General features: G+C 43.4%; 1 protein-coding gene across 2 annotated transcripts in view; it reads right to left on the reverse strand.

The window, feature by feature from the left end:
• LOC129814297 (SPRY domain-containing SOCS box protein 4-like) overlaps positions 1–26,066 on the reverse strand; it is an 89,345-nt gene that overhangs the window by 15,442 nt on the left and 47,837 nt on the right. The window lies entirely within an intron of this gene.

Genomic DNA, 26,066 nt, shown 5'->3' on the forward strand with positions numbered 1-26,066 from the left:
GACAAATTGAGGCTGTTCTGAGGGCAAAGGGTGGGTGGGGGTGCAACTCAATATTAGGAAGGTGTTCTTAATGTTTTGTACACTCATAGGCATAAAAAGGCAGAGGGCTGTGTATTCAAGCTACTCCAAGATTCCATAAAGCACTAGCGATGGAATTTGGAATCCATTTTGGTTTATGCCAATATCAATAGAAAACACCTAGTTTGCCCGAAAATAACAATAACAAATGAGAGAACAGTCGTAAACAAACAAGCTCACACAACACACACACACTAACCTCCCCTCCACCCACACTACACACCCATAATTGTCCTCAATAAAACAAATAGACAGGCGGTGAAATAAATAGTGTAATAACGGCCAACGACATCTCAGAACACATTAGTTCCTCCTATGCCAACACCACGAGACCGGGGACCCAAATGTTGTCCACAACACCAACTTCCTGCGCTTTGATATTTTACTCTCCTGCCAGCGGTGTCCAGCACCAGTCAGGGACAGAACAGGGCAGGGCTGGTGAGGGGTAATATAAACAAACCCTCACTGGCCGCAGCTTTTTATACATTACAGTAAATCTCTTAACAGTTACAGTGTCCTGTGAGAGAAATCAGGTCGTTGGTTCTCTAAAGGCAGCCTGTCCCTGAGATGCCTTTCACCAAGCAAAGCTGAAGTAGCCTGGTCCAAGATCAGTTTGTGGTAGTATCTTGCCATTGGTGTTACACTGACCATAGGAGTTGGGAAGACCGCCCATGCAGGTCTGAGACCGGGCTAGGGCTGAAGTGGGCATATATCTTATTCCATTTGACTATTGAACCATTTTTATTATTGTTTTCAGGATTTTATTTATTCTAGTTATTTATTCTAGATTGAATGATTTAGAATGCTAACGATGTCTGACAGGCACTGTGAAGTATTGTCATCATCATTAGGCAGGCTTGAAGGGGCGAGGGGCTTATTGCAGTGGTTTGATAGAGAATTAAAGCACTTAAAAAAAAATATAGAGTGAAATCAAACCTTGTGGACACAAAAGAAACCGACTGACTGTCGATGAAAGAGAGAGTGAGTAAGGGAGAGAGGGACAGAGCGAGGAAAAATTGACGAGGGGAAAGATGGAGGGGAGAATGGGGGCACCAGATGTGAAAACGAACAGGATCAGAGTCTGGGTCACTATGTTCAGGAGATTACGACAGCTCTCTCCCTCTCTCCTTCCTCCTCCTCCTCTCATTGTCTCCGTCTTACTCTCTCATGGTCTCCCTGATATGCACTCTCTCACTCATGAATAAAACGTGTGACGTAAACTTGTATGCAGGAGTCAGTTTTGATGGTGAACTGTATGGGTGCTCAAATTCCCAGCACTGCAAGCATAGGCAGCATGTTGTGTGTGTGTGAGAGAGAGCGAGCGAGCGACCTATCCACCCCCTACCACCTTAAGTCCTCATTACCAGAGAACACACTGACAGCGCTGTTTCTGGCCGAACAGAGAGAGGAGTGGAGGACAGTGCACAGTTCCTCATTTAGATAAGAGGGCCACCCATGGGTAGAGGTAAAGTTGAGGGTAAGACAAACACACACACTTCAGGTGGCGTCTCATTATTGAGCCGATGAACGCAAGGGACTCAGGTCTGAGAGAGGAAAATACAGTCTGAGCATCTTCAAGCTTTGCTCAGGGGTAGTGTGTGTGTATGTGTGTAGTGTCTGAGCAAGCATGAGTGTGAGAGAGGAAAAAGAAAGAGGGAAAGAAAGAAGAAAAAAAACAAGAGATTCAGCTAGAGAGACGGAGAGGTAATTTTACACGAGGGTACAATTCAGTTTTCCCTCCTACTTCTATTCTGCCTGGGTAGGAAACCTATTCACCTGCCAAGGTCAGAATCCTTGACGTCAGACCTGGACAATCCTACTGCTGACCAACTCCATACTAATGGCCATGACTTTGGATCGAGATGTTCGACGAGCCGGTGTCCACATAATGTATATAGTTCCAAGCAGTAGACAAAGTCATCATCTCACAGATATGAAAGAACCCAGAGAGAGGACATGAAAGCACACACACACACACACACACACTGACACTTATCATACACACACAGCTACTAAACATACACACATACTTTCGTCCAAAGTGTGGACAAAGATGCAATCGAGTCCGTCATAGCACCACAGCACATCCCCAGGGTTCTGTGAGATATTACAGGTGAGGCAGAGGCACATACATGCTTGGGGATTGAGATGTCAGACATGAGCAGGCCTCAAACACTGGAGAACACATTTCAGGAATCACACACACACACAATACTGAGCTCCAGAGCCTAGGGAACATCCTCCATCCCTCTGTCCCCTTTGTTCACTCCGCTCATCCCTTTAGCGCTACAGCTCTCTTTCCATCGATCCTTTTCTCTAGCTCTACATCCCTCCATCCCTACTCTCAAACCTACAGCGCTCCGTCCACCTTACCCCGTTTCATCCTTCCAGCTCGCCACTCTTTACACACATATGTAAACCACAGTTAGAAACCTAACAAGAGGAATACGAGTCGATGTGATTGAGATATCCCACAGGCGACGAGACTGAACACACACACACTTCCTTCATGTGTGCCGCTCTCCAGTGATTCACACAGAAAAGCTGAATCAATGCCTCGCTGACGCTATAGCTGAGTGAACTGGGAAAGATGTCTCTGTGTGAGTGTGTGTGTGAGAGAGAGAGATAGCGTCACAAAGAAGTACAGTTGGATCTAGGAGATAGTTTTGAAACGAGAGAGGCAGAAGGATACGACAGGAAAAATAGAGGTGTGAACACTCAAACAGTAATGACTTGTTTAAAACATGCCGAGTGTGAAAGCCTGTAGTCTAAACACAGACAAGGGGGGGGGGTTGGTACACGCCCACCTTCTTCCAGTAATGTCAGCTGTAAAATGTGCTGGAAGACATATTGTGTATAGTCTAAACTCAGAGGGGGGGTAGTACACACATACACTTCTGCAGGTTTGGGGGTTGTAAAAGGTGCAAGGGTATGTGTGTGTGGAGTGTAAACAGAGTGGAATACGAGGCTGGAATGTAGAGCCAGGCCACCTGCATGAGGACAAGGAGCAGTATAAGCTATGGTCACAACAAGGAAATCAACTACCTGTCAGGTGGATGTCAGGTTCACAGCAGTAAAACAATACAACCTCTCACTAAATAGTACGTGTGTGTTTGCCATCTCTTCTATTTCCTTTCAGCTACAGTATAACAGACCTATAGAAAATGCTTATATTACTATAGCTAGAGTTACTATCACACTGGTGGCAATGAGATTCATATCACCTGCCACACACACACACACACAGAGTGAATTCAATGAGAGGTTGCATAAAGAAATCTGTCCCCAGTGCCCCAAAGGCTAAAAGAGAGAGTGAGCACATGCTTGTGTTACTGGCACTGCAGATAAATGACTGAGGAGGATAATAGAGAGGAGGAAGGGATGGGAAGAGGAGGAATGAGAAGAGGATGACATGGGAGAGGAAGGCAGCAACAGGGTGTTTTAAGATAAGAGTTTTCACATGAAACCTATTTTTACCAACAAGAAAATGGGTGCGCACAGTCCATGCAAATTATTGCCAAATCCCACTTGGTCAATCATTTTCTTGATTCCCAGGTATTTTATCATAGCAAAGAGATCCTCAATAAAACGCTGGCCCTACACTAAAACTTGATTCAACATTAACCACAGTGAAAGAGTTGCCTCGTAAAATGACAAAAATAATTTGGAACATAATCCAAGAAGTCTTAAAATAAACAATCCTTTACAGTGTGTTACATAACTAGAAAGGTATTGCCTGACAGTAACCATAGAAACAAGAGTTTAATAATAGCAACATATTACTACTCAAGGCTGTCAAGTCAGCAAGAAACTATTATTGCAATACAAAGGGGAGGGGCTTGCAAAGGTCCTTTATATCAACAAGGAGCCGATCTCTGAACAAGTCATTATACATTCTACACTTGAGACAAACCCTCCAACTAACTTGCACTTGTTTCGTGAAGAAATACCTGACCACATAGGCTCGGGAAGTGAATTAGCAGAAGCTTATTTGCTAACTAATGCTAATTAACAATTTTATGGAGCAGAGGATTCGCTGTGAAACGGACTACTACATTTGCCACTGTGACCTGCAGCCTGCTGTGCCGCCTTAATGGGGAGCTGGAGTTCGCCTGAAAATGGTGGTAAGTGCACTTTACAGGGTAGATATACAGTTGAAGTCGGAAGTTTACATACACCTTAGCCAAATACATTCAAACTCAGTTTTTCACAAATCCTGACATTTAATCTGAGTAAATATTCCCTGTTTTATGTCAGTTAGGATCATCACTTTATTTTAAGAAAGTGAAAATGTCAGCATAATAGAGAGAATGATTTATTTCAGCTTTTATTTCTTTCATCACATTCCCAGTGGGTCAGAAGTTTACATATACTCAATAAGTATTTGGTAGCATTTCCTTTAAATTGCTTAACTTGGGTCAAACGTTTCAGGTAGCTCCCCACAAACTTCTCACAATAAGTTGGGTGAATTTTGTCCCATTCCTCCTGACAGAGCTGGTGTAACTGAGTTAGGTTTGTAGGTCTCCTTGCTCACACACGCCTTTTCAGTTCTGACCACACATTTTACATGGGATTGAGGTCAGGGCTTTGTGATGGCCACTCCAATACCTTGACTTTGTTGTCCTTAAGCCATTTTGCCACAACTTTGGAAGTATGCTTGGGGTCATTGTCCATTTGGAAGACCCATTTGCGACCAAGGTTTAACTTCCTGACTGATGTCTTGAGATGTTGCTTCAATATATCCACAATTTTCCTGCCTCATGATGCCATCTATTTTGTGAAGTGCACCAGTCCCTCCTGCAGCAAAGCACTCCCACAACATGATGCCGCCACCCCTGTGCTTCACGGTTGGGATGGTGTTCTTCGGCTTGCAAGCCTCTCCCTTTTGTCTTCAAACGATCGTAATTATAGCCAATCACTTCTATTTTAGTTTCATCAGACCAGAGGACATTTCTCCAAAAAGTACGATCTTTGTCCCCATGTGCAGTTGCAAACCATAGTCTGGCTTTTTTAATGACGATTTTGGAGCAGTGGCTTCTTCATTGCTGAGCGGCCTTTCAGGTTATGTCGATATTGGACTTGTTTTACTGTGGATATAGATAATGTTGTACCCGTTTCCTCCAGCATCTTCACAAGGTGTTGTTCTGGGATTGATTTGCACTTCTCGCACCAAAGTACGTTCATCTCTAGGAGACAGAACGTCTCCTTCCTGAGCGGTATGACGGCTGCGTGGTCCCATGGTGTATGTACTTGCGTACGATTATTTGTACAGATGGACATGGTACCTTCAGGTGTTTGGAAATTGCTACCGAGGATAAACCAGACTTGTGGAGGTCTACTTGTGGAGGTCTTGGCTGATTTCTTTTGATTTTCCCATGATGTCAAGCAAAGAGGCACTGAGTTTGAAGGTAGGCCTTGAAATATATCCACAGGTACACCTCCAATTGACTCAAATTATGTCAATTAGCCTATCAGAAGCTTCTAAAGCCATGACATTTTCTGGAATTTTCCAAGGCACAGGCAACTTAGTGTATGTCAACCTCTGACCCACTGGAAATGTGATAAAGTGAAATAATCTGTCTGTAAACAACCAACTTGCCAAAACTATAGTTTGTTAACAAGAAATGTGTGGAGTGGTTGAAAAACGAGTTTTAATGACTCCAACCTAAGTGTATGTAAACTTCCCGACTTCAACTGTAAGTAGATAAAAGTGCCGGTAGCATTTAGTCTAAAATATGTTTGAATGACTAGCAATGTTACGTTTCATGATTAGAAGATTTCACCAATGGGTCTACTTTCATAAACTCATTCATAAAAAGAAACATCCCTTTTTCAGGACCCTGTTTTTCAAACATATTTGGATTTTTACAAATTAACTTCACAGATCTCATTGTAAAGGGTTTAAACACTGTTTCCCATAGGCAACAACGTCGCAGATGGGCACAAACCCACCGTCGCTAGACCAGACAGGACTGGCAAAAAGTGCTCGTCACTGACGAGTCGCGGTTTTGTCTCACCAGGGGTGATGGTCGGATTCGCGTTTATCGTCGAAGGAATGAGCGTTACACCGAGGCCTGTACTCTGGAGTGGGATCGATTTGGAGGTGGAGGGTCCGTCATGGTCAGGGGCGGTGTGTCACAGCATCATCGGATTGAGCTTGTTGTCATTGCAGGCAATCTCAACGATGTGCGTTACAGGGAAGACATCCTGTTCCCTCATGTGGTACCCTTCCTTCCTGCAGGCTCATCCTGACATGACCCTCCAGCATGACAATGCCACCAGCCATACTGCTCGATCTGTGCGTGATTTCCTGCAAGACAGGAATGTCCGTGTTCTGCCATGGCCAGCAAAGAGCCCGGATCTCAATCCCATTGAGCACGTCTGGGACCTGTTGGTTCGGAGGCTGAGGGCTAGGGCCACTCCCCCCAGAAATGTTGAGGAACTTTCAGGTGCCTTGGTGGAAGAGTGGGGTAACATCTCACAGCAAGAACTGGCAAATCTGGTGCAGTCCATGAGGAGATGCACTGTAGTACTTAATGCAGCTGGTGGCCACACCAGATACTGACTGTTACTTTTGATTTTGACCCCCCCCCCCCCCTTTGTTCAGGGACACATTCCATTTCTGTTAGTCACATGTCTGTGGAACTTGTTCAGTTTATGTCTCAGTTGTTGACTTATGTTCATACAAATAATTACACATGTTAAGTTTGCTGAAAATAAACGCAGTTGACAGAGGACATCTTTTCTTTGCTGAGTTTACGAAGTACAAGTGGATGCACTCAATCAAGTTCTACGTCAGGAGAGGCTAGATGGAGGCAGATTAAACATCATTTTCATTGCGAATGCGTGTAGTGCATTGTGTAGAAAATGTAGGAAACTTTCAGAACTTGGAGTCTCGCAAGGTCACCTGTATTGAACTTTTTTTATGACAAACAGTACAACTTCTTTCAACGAGTGACACACAGCAACATTGGCAGATGTTTTTTTACTGGATAGTTGTCTGACAGCCTGGCTTTCTCATTAACGTCTCCTCACTGTCTCCTCCATCTCTCTATCCCACTCCTCTCTCTCGGACTCTGGCGCCAAGATCTGAGCAGATACGCGTTCCTTTCTAACAGCATCCCTCTCTCCTCTCTCCCAGCTGACAGAGACACCTCTGACGTTCGCCTTCTCCTGGTAGGACCTAAACGCACAGGCAAGAGCTCCTGTGGCAACACCATACTTGGACGTAAAGCCTTCGACACCAGAGGGGGCGGGCCTAGCACTGCGGCCAGTGGAACCGCGGCCGGTCGTGACGTCACCGTGATTGATGCCCAGGGCTGGGGCTTCTCAGAAGACTCCGTCCCCAGGGAGGAGAAGATAGAGCTGCTAAGAGCCCTGTCGTTGTGTGGCCCCGGTCCCCACGTTGTCCTCCTGGTGATTCCCCTACTGGACTTCACCGAGATGGAGAGGCAAGCGGCGGAGAGGCGCATGGAGGTCATGACCTCTAGTGTGTGGAGGCACACCATGGTGCTCTTCACTTTCGGCGACCGACTAAAGGGGAGGGGGCGAAGCCTGGAGCAGCATATCCAATCTGGGGGCCTGGCACTGCAGTGGCTGATGGAAAAGTGCAGGTACAGGTGCCATGTGTTGGATAACAAGGAGGGGGGACAGTGGGAGGGAAAGGAGGGAAGGGGTCAGGTGGGAGCATTAGTGAGCAGGGTGAAGGACATGTTGCAGGAGAACGGGGGATGGCACTTCTCCCTTCACATGTATCACAGGCTGGAGGAAGAGTGGAGCCGGAGAGAGCAGGAGCTGAGGGAGAGGATGGAGGGAGAGAGGGAGATGAAGATTGAGCGGGAGAGGATGAGAGAGACTGTGGAAGAGAGGCAGGGCCAGGAGGAGTGGAAGACTCAGAGAGTGATAGGGAGAGGAGCTGAGAGGTCAGTGGTTAAAATGGTGACACCATATGAGCCTGGGAGAGGACAGAGACGTGCCTTCTGCACCATTAGACGCCACCTAGCCTAATTAGCCATCTCCATACATACCTCTAGCAGCAATTAGCCAAGACTACTGAATAAGGACTGTTGAACTCATTCCAAGTGTCAGGAAGGCTTATGTGGAAATGACTGAAATACACTGGGGGTGTCAAATCCCACCCCCCCCCCCCCAAAAAAATAGTATTTTTGGGGAATTTGATGCTCCCTGACTAGCCAGCTTTTGTTTTGGTTATTCTTAGCAACCTGGAAAGAGTGAAGGGACTGTATAACTCTAGATCAATATCATTTCTACACGGTTTCAATTTGGTTTTAGTCATTTCAACGGAGGTTGATTTTACCCCGAATTTTGTTTTTCCCCCACACCACCCACGGGCCACATTGGGCTCCAGATTAGGCCTGCAGGCCTCGAGTTTGACACATTATACAAATCAAACACAGCCTTTTGAATGTGCTGTCTGTTTTGCCATGTACAGTATTTACACTTATATTTTAGTCATTTAGGGCCAAGAGACCAGAGGTGGCAGAACGGAGTGCTCGGGTTGGGGTCTGGTCGGGACGAACCAACATCCACCAACCTGCCAGGGTGTTTTCTATTTGTGTAACTATAATTTTGTGTACTATTTATATGACAGTAAACGAAAAATAATCAATATACAATACTGATCTAGTTTATTACATGTCAAGCTTGTGTAGTTCCTTTCATTGGCTTACAAACCAATTACTCATGTATTCATAATGTGTCCAACCTACTAGACCTATTGTTATCAATTATACATTCACGATGCATAATAAATGAACACGTGTTCCTGAAAGCCATTGTTCCTGCTCGAGTCCATTGATAGTGGCTCTTGTAGCACCTGGTCTTTGTCCCTAGCTACTGTGGGATTGGAAACCATGATGAAATTGCCACAAGAGAGCTTCCAGGTTCAACTTGTTTATTGGACGCTTTAGGCGCATCAACACATGAGTTATAGTATAGTACATGAAGCATACGTCACTAAGTCAATAAGCCCACAAGCTAGAGACCTAAAAAAAGGTCATCAAATGAGCAGCAAAGAGCTTTCACACAGGCGGTAACATTTGGTGTCAGAAGTGGGATCCAGAATAAGCCTTGACTAATTGCTACGTTCCTGGGAACCAAACAAACCTAAAAATGTAGAGAACCCAGACGTACAAATACAGCAAACTAAGCTTCCCACACAGAAATGTCTTTGAGACCAAGTGAGATGCACTTTCTAGACTTAGTGGACTGATTTCAATGCTATGGGGAACTGGAGGTTTACGCCTTTGTCATAGTGCAAAGTCAGAGGTCTTGGGGGCAAGATATGAAGTATTAATAGAGCAATAAATATTGCCCAACTGACACAGCCATTAATACTTTAAATGCTCTTTCCACAGTAAGGTTTTAAAGAAATGTGTGAAAAGTTGTATATAATGTCTGGGTAATTGAATCTCACAGGGTGCTGACATCTGCTCTGTGCAAAGTAAGGCAACAGCATTCCGTTTCAATCCAGATATGGTTTCATGTTTATCATCAATCTTACCCAACCCTATGACACACATACACTACCGTTCAAAAGTTTGGGGTCACTTAGAAATGTCCTGGTTTTTGAAAGCAAAGAACATGTTTTTTGTCCATTAAAATAACATCAAATTGATCAGAAATTCAGTGTAGACATTGTTAATGTTGTAAATGACTATTGTAGCTGGAAACTGCAGATTTTTTATGGAATATCTACATAGGCGTACAGAGGCCCATTATCAGCAACCATCACTCCTGTGTTCCAATGGCACGTTGTGTTAGCTAATCCAAGTTTATCACTTTAAAAGGCTAATTGATCATTAAAAAACCCTTTAACAATTATGTTAGCACAGCTGAAAACTGTTGTCCTGATTAAAGAATCAATAATACTGGCCTTCTTTAGACTAGTTGAGTATCTGGAGCATCAGCATTTGTGGGTTCGATTACAGGCTCAAAATGGCCAGAAACAAAGAACTTCCTTCTGGAACTCGTCAGTCTATTCTTGTTCTGAGAAATAAAGGCTATTCGATGCAAGAAATCACAGAGAAATTGAAGATCTCGTACAACGCTGTGTACTACTCCCTTCACAGAACAGCGCAAACTGGCTCTAACCAGAATAGAACGAGGAGTGGGAGGCCCCGGTGCACAACTGAGCAAGAGGACAAGTACATTAGAGTCTAGTTTGAGAAACAGACATCTCACAAGTCCACAACTGGCAGCTTCATTAAATAGTACCCGCAAAACACCAGTCTCAACATAAACAGTGAAGAGGTGACTCCAGGATGCTGGCCTTCTAGGCAGAGTTGCAAAGAAAAAGCCATCTCAGACTGGCCCCCAAAAAATAAAAGATTAAGGGCAAAAGAACAGAAACTGGACAGATGAACTGCCTAGAAGGCCAGTATCCCGGAGTCGCCCCTTCACTGTTGACGTTGTCTGTGGTCTTCATTAACGCATTTCATGCAATTCTACGTCATTTTACATGACTGGAGACATTAGCAGAATCTTTTTTAAAACCACATAATTGACCGAAATGAGTGGCTACTCCGACACTGACAAACTGAGATCAATATGTAAGCAACCTGTAGCCCAGGCCAATGAAAATAGGGGAGACGTGTGTGTCTATATAATTGGCTACAGTATAAAGAGAGCATGAAAATGCTTTGGCTAGGCTACACACCATTGCCGATGCTCTTGTGCCAATAGCCTCTCAAGTTAGGCTTCTTTGAAAAACAGTGCTGTTCGCTCAATATTGGAGAGAAGTTGAAGACATTTGGTAGCTTCTACAGACAGATTAGTCGTCTCTTTTCCGCAGTTGGTATTTGCTTTCCAAACTACAGTACCAGTTCAAGGTTTTTTTATTTTCTACATTGTAGAATAATAGTGAAGACATCAAAACTATGAAATTACACATGGTATCATGTAGTAAGTAAAAAAAGTGTTAAATATATCCAAATATATTTTAGATTCTTCAAAATAGCCACAATTTGCCTTGACAGCTTTGCACACTCTTGGCATTCTCTCAACCAGTTTCATGAGGTATCCCCTGGAATGCTCTTCAATGAACAGGTGTGCCTTAATTTGTGGAATTTTTCCCTTCTTAATGTGTTTGAGCCAATCAGTTGTGTTGTGACAAGGCAGGGGTGGTATACAGAAGATAGCCCTATTTGGTAGAAGACCAAGTCCATATTATGGCAAGAACAGCTCAAATAAGCAAAGAGAAACGACAGTCCATCATTACTTTAAGACATGGTCAGTCAATCCGGGAAAATTCAAGAACTTTGAAAGTTTCCTCAAGTGCTGTTGCAAAAATCTTCAAGCGCTAGGATGAAACTGGCTCTCATGAGGACTGCCATGGGAAAGGAAGACCCAGAGTTACCTCTGCTGCAGAGGATAAGTTCATTAGAGTTAAGTAACAGACATTTCAACAGCAACTGTTCAGAGGAGACTGGGTGAAATCAGGCCTTCATGGTCAAATTGCTGCAAAGAAACCACTAAAAGGACACCAATAAGAAGAGACTTGCCAAGAAACACAAGCAATAGACCGGTGGAAATCTGTCCTTTGGTCTGATTAGTCCAAATTTGAGATTTTTGGTTCCAACCGCCGTGTCTATGTGAGACGCAGAGAAGGTGAACGGATTTTCCCCACGACTATATTTAGAAATTTGCGAAAGGTCAATTAGGTATAGCTATAGAAATAGAATCCACAGAACGAACATGCCCATTCCAATCAGGAATGGCAGCCATTGGGAGTGTACCCATGAGTTTACCAGTCTAAATGCCAGGGTTAAAGGTTCCAAGGCCCTTCTATGGATTATATTAATATGGCCGCAACGCAACAAGCTGTTTGCTCTTGCTGCCCAAATTGCGTCTCTGTAGTATTTTGAATGATTTTATTGATGTCTGTACGCTACAGACAGGAGTATGTAGAGGGTGCACCCTTTATCCGAGGATGCTGCAGCAACTCCAGCACCCCTACTTCCCGCGACTGAGCACTTCACACCAGAGTTCTTCTTTCAGCAACAATTGTGTGCCCACCTTAATTAAAAACACATACTTGATCTGTCAAGAGCCATATCTTCAATAATTTAAGTCTCTCCTCTATCACTCGTTTAGTTTTGCCCAAGCCTATACTATTGGTCTTACGGTCTCCCTCTTTCCTAGACTGAAGCGTTTCCTCTCAGATGTTTATATGCTATTAAATTACTTAAAGATGACCGTGACATGTTTAATGGATCCCGATTTCCATGGCATCTTGAGCTAACAAGGTACACTGCTTCCATCTGACTCCCAGGGGGAACATGTGATTTAGAAGATGAAAGAGGGAGCAGGAGAGAGAGAGGATGCTCAAAGTGTGGGAGAGGGAGAGTAACTGGGAAGAGAGCAGGTAAAGAGAAAATGAGGAGAAGACAGGACAGAGCAAGCACTCCAGTGTGTGGGGGGTGGGGGGGGTAGGAAAGACATGTTCAGGAGTCTCTTATTAAGTCTCTATGAAGTAGATAGAGTAACCTCTGCAGGCTTGACTTTTCTGAGCTCTGCTAGCAAAGGTCTCATGTGGGGATAAATGGCTAATAAATCTGCACTAATGTAATCTACCTCTGTGGCTACAGCGCAACCCGGCATACGCTGATTAGCATTAGCGATAAGGAGGACGGGAATTAATAACTCAAGCACATAGCACAAAGGAACTATGTGGACTGAAATGCTAGCCAACTTTCTTAAGTTGGACACATCCTAGTGCAGCGGTTCCCAACCTTTTCAGTTCGAGGGACCACTAAATCACTGTCAAAAGCTCTTTTTACATTAATTACCTTGCCGGTTAAATTGAGTACATTTTATCAATGAATGTAACAGAATAAAGGCCTATCGTTATTATAAACAATTAGCATTTAGAAAAGTAATGCAAAATTGCTTATTACACCATTAAAAACGCTCAACTGTTATATATATTTAAAAAATATAGTAAAAAAATTAATGGACCACCTGCAGGTATGCAGACCACAAGTTCAAAACCAATGGCCTAGTGTGTTCCAATCTTTGACATTCATCCTTTCACTTCTTCAAAAAAAGGGTTGCATCTCTGAACTGGCGTTCCACTAACCTCCCTTTCACTTTGCAGAGGTGACCCCGAATGGAAAACAATGGGGAACTGCGAGGGCCTACAGAGAAGGCCTAAGGATTTATGAAATAGTTATTTGTCCTTTTAATATAAAATTCATCATTCAATAATATTTCTATGATATTCTAATTATATTATTTTCAATGACATTCTGATTTAATCTAAAATCAGGATTAAGTTTTGGGTGGTCTCTGGGGAGATACATCTAGTTAGCTAAGTCAGCCAATGGCTAGGCCTTTAGAAGCTGAAGCTAGATAGGCCATTTAACTGTATTAGGGCAGAATTTTGGAGTGACCGTGGAATCAACCAATCACATTTTAACTTGTAATGGGTGGGACTGTTTTTACAAAAAGGTATAGCAACTTCCCCCTACTAGAAGGCCAACAGCACAATAGCGAACAGTAGTTTTCCCCCACAGACTAGCAAGCTAGCTTTTTTTGTAGGCTAGTTTGCAGCGGCAGCAGTAAGTGTTATCGAAGAGGATGTTGTTGCTAATTTGCTAGCTTCCCCCTTTTTAAGATTAACTCTCAACAAATGATCATCTGGTGAGTGGAATTGTGCTTTTTTATTGCAGCTCATTTGTGGTTGTTAGCCATCTCTGAAAATAACATGTGAAATATTGTTGCATTTAAACTTCAGATCACTGGTTACTTTGTGTGCTTAACGTGAAAAATGTGTTTGTAATGGGATGTAATAGTTGTACATTTCAATTGGGAAATGCTTAGCCTTGTGTTTCTGTATTCTTAAAGATTGGGACCTTATGTCTTATTATGCCAGAGTGAATGGGCTGCTTTTACATGCTTATTCACAACCGCTGTTTTTCTGTCAGCCCTATGTGTGTTTCACAAAAAGTGCGATCTCCTACATGAAGTGTGCTGCATATTTCGGTCACTGTCCTTTCAGCTTCACGAGCCCGTCACACCCGACGTGTCACCATTGTCGCTTTTGGTGATAGTGTGCGAGAACAAAACGACATAACGTGACCTAGTTGTCGGCTGAAACAGTTCAATTACACGGCTGGAAGCTTGGGGATGTTTTACTAAGAGCCAGCCGAGGCGGGGGAGGGGGGGGGGTTTCTGCAACGCCTCCTTTGAGAGGCTGTCAATGAGAACTGTCTAGGCTTCGCCTTGTAGCCCTATGGTGCTTGCATTAGTAAAGTGCATACATAAACCAAACAAACAAAATCTGCATTTCATTCCGAAAGTTTGTGCCCTTACCCCCTGCTCGCATTCATTCCCGTTGACACAGACCTGAGGCTACTGGGTAGGCTTATAAGCAATGTCTGCCATATTGCTTTCACCTCCAAGGTCGCATCAAGTGAACGGAAGGACAGAATAGAGGTAGCAACTCCGGAATGAAATGCAGCACAACAGTTTCATTTTGGACAATCTCCTCACTAACTTCATCGCTACTACCCTTCTGTCGAGGTATAGAAAGATCTTGCGGTGGTCATTTAGAAGGGTGGATGACGTTCAAAGTTTGGAACGTGGCCACGTTCTGGCTGGCACACCCCAGGGCAGTTATCCTATAGGGCAAGCACCGATCACACCCGCACAGAGTAAAGTACTTTATGATAATGCTTGGTAAGGCTAAAACCAGATTCACATTACTTGACGAGAGGATGTGTATGTAGCTATGGTCAATATTTGCTGAAACCACCCACAACACAGTAACGTGACCAGGCTATGGAGCATAAGTGGGGTGCATCTCAATAGTTTAATTATGGCCTCCGGAAGAGAATAGAGTAGGGGACTTAGTATGGAGGACTGAACACCATTTAATTTCACCCGTCCAACTCCTGCACCATTGCAGATTAAAGAAAGGAGACAAGTAGAGGAAGACACTTGAGACTATTGAGATGTACCTGAGGAGTGATCCAAGTACAGAGCACTGAGGTGGCAGAGTTGGTCAAAGCTGACTATCGCGGTGTGCCCTAGCTGGGTAGTAAGCAAGGCAGGAGGAGAGGGTGAGTGGGCACTGTATATGAAGGAGAAAACCAAATGGATTTTTAGCTCATGTAGCAGGAGAGGACAGAAAGCTGGCGCCGCATGGTAATACAATCTCCTCAGTGGCTACAATAGCTTTTGATCCCCTTTGTTCGGTTAAGAGCATAAGTGACAAGAGGTCAGGGCATGTTGTTTCGTAACAAAATAGCTCTGTTGAAACACTTTGAAAACGCATCATTCCCTCCTGAGTCTATTCATTCAAGATGACTGGCTCAGAAAAGAAAAGGTCAAGTTGGTCAAGGAGGAAAGTGTGCCTCCTACTGGTGGATTTTCTTTACCGCCAACATGGGCTTGGCTTATCATACTAAAGTGTTCTTCAATCTGGGTCCTGGAGACCCAGGGGGTGTGCAGGTTTTTGTTCAATGAGAAAACAGATTCAACGAATCAAAGTGCTTGAAAAGCAGTGAGATTAGCTGAATGAAGCTTGCACACCCTCCAGGATCAAGATTGAATAACACAAATGACTACTGATAGAATGGGGAACATGGTTATATTTAACAGCAATATAAAGTGAGTCAAATGCACAAGTCATGTCCTCTATATGTTGGCGTAGTGCATATGTGCAGATGCCTTGGAGCTGAGGTAAGGTAGTAGAGCAACTGTGCAAGACTTTAGGTGATGACATCAGCCCATGTAGAACAGAGGAAATGCAACCATGGTTACCCTTTGCTTACATACCAAAATACTTCGCTGTTGAGTGACACTATTATTAGAATTTATAAACTAGTGTTTCCTCCTCATTTTTCTAAGACGTTAAAGTCCCTAAAGCAACATTCAGGGCTCCAAATACCAAAACATTCAACTCAAACGTCATTGGAAATGTACAGATTCATTCAATATATAAGGAAACAGTCCAAAAACATATCCACATTCACTTTGCCTACAGCAAAAAGCAAATGCCTGAATTAAAAAAAAAACAGACAGAATTCAATAAGAAGCAGGTTGAATAGAAGGTTCAGCGGAATGGAGAATGAAGGGAAGACCACGCTTAATTGAATGTGTCGGGAGGGAAAATGTAATCGTTGATTTGAGTGCTATCCATGGCTTACCAAACAAAATGGACAGAGGGTTTCCTTCTCTGTGCTCCTTTTATATTCAGCACTCATTAGCGAAAGACCCAGCGCCTCGATCAATGAGTTAATGGCCCCGGAACCTCCCAAGTGTGTGTGTGTGTGTCTAGATCATTGTACGCCTTGATTATACAGAGAAGAAGAAAGCAATCAGAGGCTGATTTAAACAAATGAGGTAAAATGACGTCCAAGGGAATGAAAGCGAGCAGAGGGGTGCGTAATGTGTTTGTGAGCGTACGTCCGTGTGCACCTGTCTACGCAGGTTTGAGAAAGACTATCCTAAAGGCCTCGGTAGCATAAATCTCCAATGAGATCGCGTACTTACGAATCCAACATTCCCCTACCTACCTACTGTCACAACTCATTTCCTCCTCACATCTCTGTCTCAGTTGGTGAGCGACGGCTGTCAGTTTCCATGAAACTACCAACCCATTAGGTGAGCAAAAATGGAGGAACAGATTAGTGGAAATGGAGCACTTGGGAGGAAAGAAACAGAGGGAAAGTCATGTGTGAAATCACATTCTGCCAGTGTCGTTCAACCACAATTCTTCTATAAATTCTCCATTTGTCAGTTCAAGCAGGGAAGAAGTGTTGACTAAGTAAGTGTCCGTTCCGTCATGATTGCTCACCTACCGGGCTGGTGGATTTTTCATGGAAATTGACAGCCATTAAAAACGTGTTCTTCGGGCACAAAAAAATGAGGACTATTGTTATGACACAGCACCTTTCCCCTTGTCTGCCTGCAAGGCACTGAGCATAGCCTAGAGCAGTGGTCACCAACCGGTTGGTCGCGATCGCCTGGTCGATTGCCAAACATTTCTGTAGAGAATACAAAGATATATTTTTTTATTTGTGTTGCGCAGTAGGTGCACCGATTCATAAGCCCTGCGCACCGGGTAGGCAAACTGTTCCCATTTTGAACATTTTAATTTGTCAGAAAAGACCATCTCTGCCTACCCGGCAGACCTGTGGCTAAAATCGAGTGCCCCTATTATGCTGGCCAATCAGATAGCTCAAGTCACTGTGCCTACAGCTTCCATGACCTGGCCACAGCCTACATGAGATTTCAGAACTTTCAAAACCATGACCACAGAGACTTTCAAAAGAATACAGCAAAGAGCTGCTGCTTTTATGAGTGAGTTCATGTCTAAGTATTTATTCAGAACTGTCAACTGCGTTTTTATTATCTATTTTAATATCAAGAAATATTTAACTTTCTCTGGTCATAGGAACATGAATTTGCGCATGAGGCAGATGCAGTGCGGATTGAGTTTCGCCATCAGGTGGAAGATGCTGTCCCCTCTGGTCAGTCTCACCGGAGGAAAGGAAGGAGAGCAGGGACCATGAGAGGCCGATCCTCTGCTGCGCTCTCGCCCTCTTCGCCGAGACTAATGACGTGTTCAAGACAACTGGGAAGTCAGTTATCTCCGACTTCAGGCTTCAGTGCGTTCAAGGCGACTGGGAACTCTGAATAAAACAAGATCCTAGTGGGAAAACTCCAAGTCGGAAACTCGGGCATCTTTCTTGAGCACCAACTTTCCGATCTGAAGATCATCGACATCATGATTTGACCTCTTATTTTTTTTTTTTAGGTGCGTGGGGGGGGGGGGGGGGGGGGTCGCAGTTGTCTTGAAAGCACCATGACCATCAGATGCAGGTACCATCATTCCAGTAAAGTAAAAAAGCGAATGATTCAAATGTATGCTCAGCTGTGCCTCAAATGCTAAACCAATTCATCTATTTTGTTATCGAAGCGTGAGTTTTGAAATATAGGCTTAATATGTTCGGAGAATAACAATATTGGCAGGTCAGGCTTATAGCCAATATGCTGTGATAATATACAAGGCCTAGGCTACTGCACAAACCTCATTCCTACAGAACTGTTTTTATTAGGTTAATGTTTAAAAAAAATTAAAGCCATGTTTAAAAAAAAGACTGCGGTAGATCTCGGCTTGCTTTTTGACTGCGAAAGTGATCTTGACCACTAGCCTGGAGCTAAATACCTCGCCTGTATACTTAGCAGCTAGACAAGTTTCCACAACGCTGTGTGGTCTGGAGACCCTCTGTATAGCCAACAGGTTTTTGTGAAACCTTGTGTTTATATCCAAAACAGCCCACAGGCAGAGAGAGTGAGACTGGACTGGTGGGTGTAAGCTACTGCGGTCTCTTCTCCTTCACATATATAAGTTGGCGGTATTCAGTGAATCTCCCAGGGATGTTGCCTTTTATGCCATGTATAGTCAAGGTCAAGTGTGGCTTCTCTCATAACAGAACAGGAGGTATTTATTGGGTCTCTTGGCTCTCCGTAGGCTGGCTGTCTCACCTGAGCCCCTCCCCGTTGGTCCCCGAGGGGCGAGGACTACCCCTATCCATATAACTAAACAGCATGAGCCAGATGATGCTTACACACACATGGAAAAAGCGGGATATGAACCCGAGTCTACCACCGTGAGAAGCCAACGTCTTGACCATTAGACAAAGAGGAAATTCCCTTTTCGTTCGAGGGTCCACACTGGTTTTGAAGTCACAAGTGGGGCTATCCATCACGTGACCATGAGCAACCACGACCGACTCACACCTGCTACTAAATTCATTTTTCTACAATAAAGTAAAGAAACGGAGTGAGCAGTAATTGCATACCACAACATATCTGGGTGATTGTTGCAACCAATGTTCCCTCTAAGCTCGGTGCCCAGCTCCCCTGCCCACGCAAAAGATAGATCAGCCCAAGCAGAGAAGCACGAGATTGAACTTCACTCAACTTTGTAGAGTTTTCCCCCTTAGTTAACACTATCAACGGTTCCCTTTACTGTGGGAATTGTGATCAAATGAACGCAATATTAGCCTCTTTGAATGCAACACAGAAACAAAACACGCAAGACTTTAGTATGGAAAACAAGAGATTTTATTGTAGGCAGAACACGGAGTAGGATTCTGTTGCATTGACACACTACTCAGCCCCTACTCTACACAGACCGGTGCATAACCAATCAGAGCTGCAGTAGGCCTATATGCAAATAGAGCATTGCCATTATTGGATCTGTGCCATTCACTTCGAATTGGACTGTGATTATAGCATCAGCGGGTCGTGAGTAGTTACGCTTGTTTTGAGATAAACGCGAGAGCTGCATGTAGCCACATGGGCACGTTTGTTCATATCCTGTGCTAGTTAGTGAGTTATTAGCCCAGTTATAGATCAATGGGGGAGTGATTCAAGTAAAGAGCTTTTTTTTCCTTCTTAAAAAGGGGCAGTGTTGTATATTGGATAGCATAATTTGTCTGATGCTCTGTAATAATGCATTTTATTTTATGGTTTCTTGCATCAAACATTTTCAGTCACCTTGTCAGAAGGAGAAGTAGATAAACAGGTCAATGTCAAGCCCTGCATGTTTTTTAAAGTCTCATGGAATGTAGGCCTACATTGAACACCACACATTGGCTGCGACTGTAGGCTGAATGATATAACAACTATTTCCATGTTAAAATGTTATGGGACCATGGTTTCCACAGGGACATTAGTACCGTCCTGCAAGACTATTAAATGTCATTGGTCAGACTCAAGTAGCGTATTCTTGTCAGGATTATCATAGCTTATTTTAGAGTATTACTCAACATTCAATGCTTAATATTCATTTAGGTAAATGTACAACTGGTGTTGTGTGACTTTAGGTTAGTCCCTCCCGAGCTTCTACAAGGTCTTACATTGTGAGTGGTACTGGAAGTCCCTAAACATGGCCAGCTTCCACCACCACAACATGCCTGAGCAGGCAACGTCTGTTCCACAAGCACATAGAGATTTGATGCAAGGTTGACTTTTACAGGAGAGTGAAGAGGGAGTTCTCTGAGCAGAGTGTGAGCTCAGGCGACTAGTGGCTCTTTATACGGATGGGGAAACTGCAGGCCATTCCAGGGGTGTTGGAGTCATCTGCAGAGATGGTCTTCCGGTGAATCTGACTTATGTAGTAGTATGGTAAGTATAGTAAGATTATTACCTAATTTATATGAATACTAAAATCTTGTTTTAAATATACAAATTGTGACGCATCATATCTTTTTTTTTTTTTTAAACAAGGTGTGTGTTCCGATGTTCTGTGCATTACATTTACATTTAAGTCATTTAGCAGACGCTCTTATCCAGAGCGACTTACAAATTGGTGCATTCACCTTAAGATATCCAGTGGAACAGCCACTTTACAATAGTGCATCTAAATCTTTTAAGGGGGGGGGTGTTTAAGGGGGGGGTCAGAAGGATTACTTTATCCTTAGTGAGGTCGGGAACTAATGTTGGGTGATTAGGCCTGGCTCGTAGTCTGCGTTCCAATTAATCCCAAAGGTATTCAATGGGGTTGAGGTCAGGGATCTGTGCAGGCCAGTCAAGTTCTTCCACACCAATCTTGACAATCCTTTTTTGTATTGAACACGCTTTGTACACAGGGGCATTGTCATACTGACACAGGAAAGGGCCTTCCCAAAACTGTTGCCACAAAGTTGGAAGCACAGAATCATCTAGAATGTCATTGTATGTTGTAGCATTAAGATCTCCCTTCACCGTTATGTGTGCATGCAAGTCAACACCACATCGTCTCTCTCCCTGACTCCTTTTTTCCTCTTTATAAATGCGCCAATTAGCTTTGCTTTGATTCCCTGTACAATGACTCCCAATCTACACAGCCCTGTCGTTGCTTTAGATGCTGACAAGCTGATGACCATTGTTTGAAGAATTGGTGAGAGAGTGAGAGACGGAAGAGGGGAAAAAAGACCGAAACACCGTAACTTCCTCCTGAAGTGTTTCATAGCCACCACAACTAGTAGTACTAGTACTAGTAGTAACTCCTTTAACTTCTCTTCGGTAGGGGGCAGCATTCGGAATTTTGGATGAAACGCATGCCCAAATTAAACTGCCAGCTACTCATCCCCAGAAGATAAGATATGCATATTATTAGTAGATTTGGATAGAAAACACTCTGAAGTTTCTAAAACTGTTTGAATCATGTCTGAGTATAACAGAACTTATTTAGCAGGCGAAACCCCGAGGACAAACCATTCAGATTTTTTATTTTTTTGAGGTCACTCTTCAATGAGTTTTCCATTGGGAAACCAGATTTCTAAGGGACCTTCTTGCAGTTCCTACCGCTTCCACTGGATGTCAACAGTCTTTAGAAATCGGTTGAGGTTATTCCTTTGAGTAATGAAGAAGTACGGCCATCTTGAAGAGGGTCACTCGAAGTGTCCTGTTTGTTAGAAGCGCATGACCAGAAAGCTAGCTACAGTTGGTTTTAATCCTGTATTGAACACAGATCATCCCGTCTTCAATTTGATCGATTATTTACGTAAAAAAATACCTAAAGTTGTATTACAAAAGTAGTTTGAATATTTTTGGCTAAGTTTACAGGTAACGTTTGAGATATTTTGTAATCACGTTTCACAATTTGGAACCGGTGTTTTTCAGCATCAAACGTGCCAAATAAAGGGACATTTTGGATATATCGACGGAATTAATCGAACAAAAGGACCACTTGTGATGTTTATGGGACATATTGGAGTGCCAACAACAGAAGCTCAAAGGTAAGGCCTGAATTATATTTTTATTTCTGAGTTTTGTGTCGCGCCTGCAGGGTTGAAATATGCTTCTCTCTCTTTGTTTACAATGGTGCTAACTCAGATAATAGCATTGTTTGCTTTCGCCGAAAAGCCTATTTGAATTCTGACATGTTGGCTGGATTCACAACCAGTGTAGCTTTAAATTTGGTATCTTTCATGTGATTTAATGAAAGTTGATTTTATAGTAATTAATTTGAATTTGGCGCTCTGCATTTTCTCTGGCTTTTTGCCAAGTGAGACAGTAGTGTTCCGCCTAAACTCAGATTTTTGGATATAAATATGAACTTTACCGAACAAAACATACATGTATTGTGTAACATGAAGTCCTATGAGTGTCATCTGATGAAGATCAAAGGTAAGTGATAAATTTTATCTCCATTTCTGCTTTTTGTTACTCCTCTCTTTGGCTGGAAAAATGGCTGTCTTTTTCTGTGACTTGGCTCTAACCTAACATAATCGTTTGGTGTGCTTTCGTCGTAAAACCTTTTTGAAATCGGACACTTGGGCTGGATTTACAACAAGTGTATCTTTAAAATGGTGTAAAATACTTGTATGTTTGAGGAATTTAAATTATGGGATTTCTGTTTTGAATTTGGCGCCCTGCAGTTTCACTGGCTGTTGACAAGGTGGGACGCTACCGTCCCACATACCCTAGTGAGGTTAAGTTCCTCACATATTCATGTGTCTGTGCCTTTTGAGTACCGGTATCCTATGAAACAAACCTACCTGAAACATCCGCTTTTTTCTGAACTACTTAAATCAGTTTGCCCAACTACGTAAGAAGGCATTTGTAGCCTCTAATATGCAACTCCCTGGTGACAGGATGTACTATTGCTAAACAGAATATTACCTAGGCGTATGGACCTGCAATGCCGGAGACGCTTGCTCTTCCGGCAGTTGACCCCATTGGCTTTCCTTTCCTTCCTATTTATTCAGTTTTGTACACAGCCAGAAGTGGCATTTTATCAAATTCTCTATACAATAAGGATCCATTCATAACCAGTGCGGTTTAGAGGGTTAGATGATTTATAGATCAGTCAACATAACAGGAAGTAGCCCAAGCTGTGAGCCGCCAGCCAACCAGCTCCCTGCAGCCAGGCCGTTAGTGAGTTAGCGTTGAGCTCTGGATAAATTCCAACAGTGTGCTGCTGCATAGTAGGGTTAGCGCTTAGTTCTGGGCTACGCTGCTTTTAGCCTCACGCGCAAACTCTCCCTGTTCCCTAGAGTATCTCCGGTCTGCTGGACACTCGCCAAGCACCCATTAGCGGTAGCAGCTTCTCTCCAGAGTCCTGGCACACGCGATGGGGGCTGCATGGAGGCACAGAGCTTACACACACAGTGGAGTGTCATGGTCTTCCTACCATGCTTTATAATAAACAATTAAAAAGGTCATGGAACAGTTGTTATAGAGGTGGCTCTAATACACAGAGCCCATGCTTCAGGAGCATTAGTGTTTCCAGATTACCTGACAACACCAGGAAAAACTCCTGGCCCTATTCTTAGATGTTTTACGCTGATAGCAATCTTCTCTGTCCAACCCCCCCCCTTCTCTTCCACACATATGCTAATTAAAATGAGTGTTGGCATGTTGGCACAACTCATCAAATATTTAGTGAGAAATTAATCCCTCATATTTAGCTTGGCAGAGAGAGAGAGCGAGATTCTCCCTTCTCACCGTGTATTCAACAGGGAGAAAGAGATGAGAGAATCCCTATGTTTGTGCAACAAACTCCCAAAGGTCAGGGAAGGCTGAAACATCTGCCACAGCTGTACCGTGTCCCTTCCCAAAAAGGACTGCCAAGTCCACTCCTCTACTTGGATTCACCCACATGCGCCGAATACAACAGGTGTCGACCTTACCAGGAAATGCTTACTTAAAAAGCCCTTAATTCTATTATCTTAACTGCATTGTTGGTTAAGAAAATATTTGCTAAATAAACTAAAGTAAAAACTACAATTTTAAAAAAGTAACAAGGCTATATACAGGGGGTACCAGTACCGAGTCAATGTGCGGGGGTACAGGTTAGCCAAAGTAATTTATACATGTAGGTAGGGTTAAAATGACTATACATAGATAATAAACAGCAAGTAGCAGCAGTGTAAAAACAAACAATGCAAATAGTCCAGGTGGACATTTGATTAATTGTTCAGCAGTCTTATGTCTTGGAGGTAGAAGCTGTGAAGCATATTGGACCTAGACTTGGCGCTCCGGTAACACTTGCCGTGTGGTAGCAGAGCGAACAGTCCATGACTTAGGTGACTGTAGTCTGACAATTTTTGGGTCTTCCTGACACCACTGCATATATACACTACCAGTAAAAAGTTTGGACACGCCTACTCTTTCAAGGGTTATTATTTATTTTCTACAATGTAGAATAAAGTGAAGACATCAAAACTATGAAATAACACATGGAAAGTGTTACATTTAAATAGATTTGAGATTCTTCAAAGTAGCCACCCTTTTTTCCCACATTGTTATGTTACAGCCTTATTCTAAAAGGGATCAAATCTATATACAATACTCCATAATGAGGAAGCAAAAACAGAAACAATTACATTTAAATATCACATGTACCTAAGTAGTCAGACCCTTTCCTCAGTACTTTGTTGAAGCACCTTTGGCTGCGATTACAGCCTCGATTTCAGTCTTCTTGGCACAGCTTTATTTCAGGGAGTTTCTCACATTCTTCTCTGCAGATCTCCAGAGATGTCTGGCTGACGCTCGCTCGTCTGGCTGACGCTCGCCTACTGATGGGGACTTCTCTCTGGTGCCCAGGAATGTGTGTCAGCCAGCCGGTGTACACACATCACAATACTTCAGAGCACCGTCTCTCACTCACACGTTTCTCAAAAGTCATTACCTTCCTGAACACAGTCCTACCATACACTGGCTGACAGTCATGAGCTAGGTGTATCATTGAGGTTATGATAAAAGGGGTGAGTGAGGTCTGTGTGTGTGTGTGTGTGTGTGTGTACACCGGCTGGCTGACACACATTCCTGGGCACCAGAGAGGAGACCCCATCAGTAGCAAAGCACCAGACAGATTCAGCCCACTGATCAGACACACACTGTGGCTCTGTGGCGAGAGAAACACAGGACACACACAGCTCCCTGTCTGACAGACGCTCTCCCCTCACAAATTACCTTCACACACACAAGACATTGTGCCTGTCCCACCCCGCTGTTCACGACACTGGGGCTCTGTGAGCATCACTGGATGGGATGAAGGCACATGATACAATGACGCACACGCAATACATACAGTGTCTGCCTGCGTCTCAGCCAAAGCCCACTGGGCGTAACACTCATTTCCCAATACAGACACTGGACCTCAGACAGCAGAGTCCCTCTATCCCTCCACCCACCCTCTTCTCCACCTTTACTTTCTCTGGAAGCTCACCCCAGTCAGAGCATTCACATCACCCACCTCAAATCAACACACAGAGCCATCAGAGAATTCCAGGGGATTTCTGGGAAAACTCAGTTGTTGGCTTCCTCCTACATACTGTCCACAGCCTCCCATGGGGACAAGCAAACACACGGTGTACTAAGACACACACGCCAACAAGCAACAACAACAAAAAGTCCAGAGACAAGCAAACACCCACGACATCCCAGTGGCAGAAAGACATGAGGACTTCATAACAGTGAGTCAAGTGTGCTAAAACAGCTGCTGCTAGATAAATTCATACAATCTAAACATCACTTGTTGGCAGTTATGTACATCTATTTTTTTTAAAGTCATGTCTTATTTAAATTCCAGAAAAAAAAAAAGAAAAAAAAAAATATATATATATATATATATATATATATATTTTTTTTTATTTTATTTTTTATCACACACACACACACCGCTATGGAGGACAACTAGATATCCCATCTCTCTCCACCAAAAAAATTGCATTTGCCTAAGGGCATCTACTCTACCTACCTCGTCTCACAGTAAATTGAAAGCATCCCGATCACACGCATCTGGGGTTTCCCTGATGGATTTATTTGAGGTCACATCCCGAATCAACATATTTCTCAATATATCATGGGAGCATATTGATGCATGGCATGTTGACCCATATATGGCTCTACTTCCCCAGCTCGTTTATTGTGCCTTCTCGTGCTCATTTAGATGCTATAGATTGAAAAGTTCAAAGCCCTCATGTTTCATTCTGTTGCTCCAACTTTCTCCTTCTGTAAAA

Source organism: Salvelinus fontinalis, chromosome 17, assembly GCF_029448725.1.
Source record: "Salvelinus fontinalis isolate EN_2023a chromosome 17, ASM2944872v1, whole genome shotgun sequence".
NCBI lineage: Eukaryota > Metazoa > Chordata > Actinopteri > Salmoniformes > Salmonidae > Salvelinus > Salvelinus fontinalis.